The sequence below is a fragment of the Xylocopa sonorina genome, chromosome 11 (genome assembly GCF_050948175.1).
Source record: "Xylocopa sonorina isolate GNS202 chromosome 11, iyXylSono1_principal, whole genome shotgun sequence".
NCBI classification, from domain to species: Eukaryota; Metazoa; Arthropoda; class Insecta; order Hymenoptera; family Apidae; genus Xylocopa; species Xylocopa sonorina.
Genome location: NC_135203.1, coordinates 389,026 through 392,190, shown reverse-complemented (window position 1 = coordinate 392,190; position 3,165 = coordinate 389,026). Strand labels below are relative to the sequence as shown.

General features: G+C 54.4%; 1 pseudogene; it reads left to right on the top strand.

The window, feature by feature from the left end:
- Positions 1-2,988: 2,988 nt before the first annotated feature.
- Positions 2,989-3,165, top strand: LOC143429528 (U2 spliceosomal RNA; annotated as a pseudogene).

Genomic DNA, 3,165 nt, shown 5'->3' with positions numbered 1-3,165 from the left:
TCTGGAGCACAACTTTGTGCTTCAGCAGGCCATGGCTGCCGCTCGTAAGCAGCGTAGGGAGGTGGTGGTGGCGTGGTTGGATCTGGCCAACGCTTTCGGTTCGGTTCCCCACGCCACCATCATCGATTCGCTGGCCGGCGCCGGCGCTCCCCGGCCGCTTATCAACATCGTCGCCAGCCTTTACGACGGCGTGGCGACGCGGGTCCGTACCGCTGAAGGGTACACGCCCTGGATCCCCATGAAGTCGGGGGTGAGGCAGGGCTGCCCACTTAGCCCGATCCTATTCGACCTTTCCATTGAGGCCATGGTTCGCGGGGCCGTGGACTCGGTGGAGGGTCTGAGTGTGAGAGGGCATAAGGTGACAGCCCTGGCGTACGCAGACGACGTGGCACTCGTCGCGTCATCCGTCGACGGAATGGGAAGGCTATTGCAAGCAGCAGAGGGGACGGCTCGGCAGCTGGGGCTCTCCTTCAACCCCTCGAAGTGTGCAACCCTGCACATCAGAGGGGACGGGAGGGTTTCTAGCACCGAGTTCCGTCTAGTCGGGGGACTCGTTCCTGCCCTGTCGGAGGGGCAGAGTTACGAGCATCTGGGAGTGCCGACCGGGGTTCGGATCGACCAAACCCCGTATCCGACGATCCAAGCCTTATTAGTAGATCTTCGCGCGGTCGACGATTCCCTGCTCGCCCCCTGGCAAAAAATCGAGACCGTGGCGACATTCCTGTTGCCACGCCTCGATTTCGCGTTCAGGGGAGGCCACGTGCGAAGAACCGCTTTAGCCGATGCCGACAGGGTCATCAAACGCACGGTAAAGAGGTGGTTGCACCTCCCGCAGCGTGCCAGTGCGGAGCTGGTCTATATCCCCCCCGCTTGGGGTGGGTGCGGCCTTCTCCCGCTGGTGGATCTGGCCGACGTGGCGACCGTGTCGCACGCGTTCAGGTTATTGAATGCGAGCGATCCGGTCGTTGCGGACTTGGCCAGGTCAGCGCTGTGTGACGCCGTGCGGGAGAAGGCCGGTCGGACCCTTGGGAGCAGGGGCCTTGCCGACTATCTCTCCGGCTCTTTGTCGGGCGAGATGGCGAGGCCATCGGCGGGCCGGGCTTCGTTCTGGTCGCGAGTAAGGAACGTCGGGATTCGTTCTTGTGCGCGGCTTGGATTCAGTTGGAGGTGGGACGAGGTTCGTGAAGAACTCTCGGTCGTTTGTCGCTCCCGGAATGGGCGTAGCGTTGTTGTGCCGCCTGCTGCCAAGGGCCAAGTCACGCGGAGGCTGAGGGCAGCAGTGGGAGAGTGCTACCTGGAAAGGCTTCTTCGGAAGCCCGACCAGGGGAAGGTTTTCGACGCGACCTCCCGTTGCGCGGTCAGTAACCACTTTCTGCGCACCGGGGGGTTTGTCCGCTTCGCTGATTGGCGCTTCGTTCACCGGGCCCGCCTCGACGTGTTGCCGCTAAATGGAGCACGTCGGTGGGGGACCGGTGACAAGCGTTGCCGGCGTTGCGGGCATGAGTTCGAGGGCCTTCCCCACGTGCTCTCCCACTGCGGTCCTCACTCCGCTGCCCGGCAGCTGCGGCATGACAGCCTCGTTCATAGGCTCGTGGCGGCTGCCCGTCTGCCAGGGGAGATCCGGGTCAATAAGCGCGTCCCGGGAGTCGACGGCGAGCTGGCAGCCCTGCGTCCCGACATCGTCGTGGAGCACGGGCTGTCGAAAAACATCGTCGTGGTCGACGTGGCCGTGCCTTTCGAGAACACTCTCGAGGCAATTGAGGAGGCGAGGATGGCGAAGATACGTAAGTATCAGCCCCTCGCCGAATCATTGCGGAGGCGCGGCTACCGAGTCCACGTAGATGCGTTCGTCGTCGGCGCCCTGGGCGCGTGGGACCCGGGAAACGAGTTTGTCCTGGACCTGCTGCGCGTCTCTCAGCGTTATGCAGCGCTGATGAGGCGTCTCATGATATCTGAGACAATAGCCTGGTCCAGAGATATCTACGTGGAGCATGTATCCGGGGTGCGTCAGTACCGGGCTCCACGGGGTACGTCTGAGGCGGAGTCGACATCGGCGGCGCTGAGCGGGAGCAGTGGAGGCGCCCGCGTCCCTGGGGTGGTGCCGCCTGCGGATCCTTAGGGCCTCCACATCTGCGGATCGGGGAGTCTAGCCGCCGGGAGGGGAGCTGGATCTGTATGGCCTCCACGTAACGTATTTATTGGATCTCATTGTATCCTATTTTATTCCATTATATCTTGTCTTAATTTATCTTACTTCACTTAACTTATTTTATATTTATTTTACCTTAGTCTATCTTATTCTATCCTATTTTATTTTACTTTACTTACCTATTCTACTTTGTTTTACCTTACCTTACTTTATTCTATTTTTATTTTTATCTATTTTACCTCATCTATTTTATCCTACCCTATTTTATTTTAACCTGACCAGTTCATTTTAAGATACCTATATACTAGTCAGCTATTTATTTATCTATTCATTTATTTATTTATTTACTCTTCTCTTTCAATTTAGTTAGTAACAGATCCACGTAAATAACTACTATACCCACTATATGGCGGCCTGAATTCTCCCGACCCAACATCTTTGACTTGGATAAAAGCGTACATCCGCACTACGATTGTGAACGAGGACGCTTACATCTAGGGTGCTAGAGCTAGATGCATATTAAACCTACAGTTTGTGTACATATTATGCGATAGACCAATACGCACTGTGCAACACTCTATTTATGGTTATTAATGGTTATCCTGATTTATATATGACTATCTATAAGTCATTTGGTTATATTTATTGAAACATTATGGAGTTTATACTTTGTACACCAAATTTATTGTTATAATTATGCATAAGATGATGCGTCAGGGGTTAGTCCCCAGCATAACTTATGATAAAATATTGTATATCTGTTAAAATTCGTGCGGACAAAACACGGAGTTATATTGTAAACTGACTGTATACCCCTGGGGCTTCGGCCTCAGGGGAACATTAATTGATAAATAAACGCTTTTATCTGTTCTTATCAGCTTAATATCTGATACACTCCTCATTAGGAGTCAGAATATTAACCTGATTTTTGGAAAAAGGCGGACCGCTGGGGCTTGCTCCACCTCCGCCGCGAGTCGACCCAGTATTGCAGTGCCTCTGGGACCGGCTCAATAAGA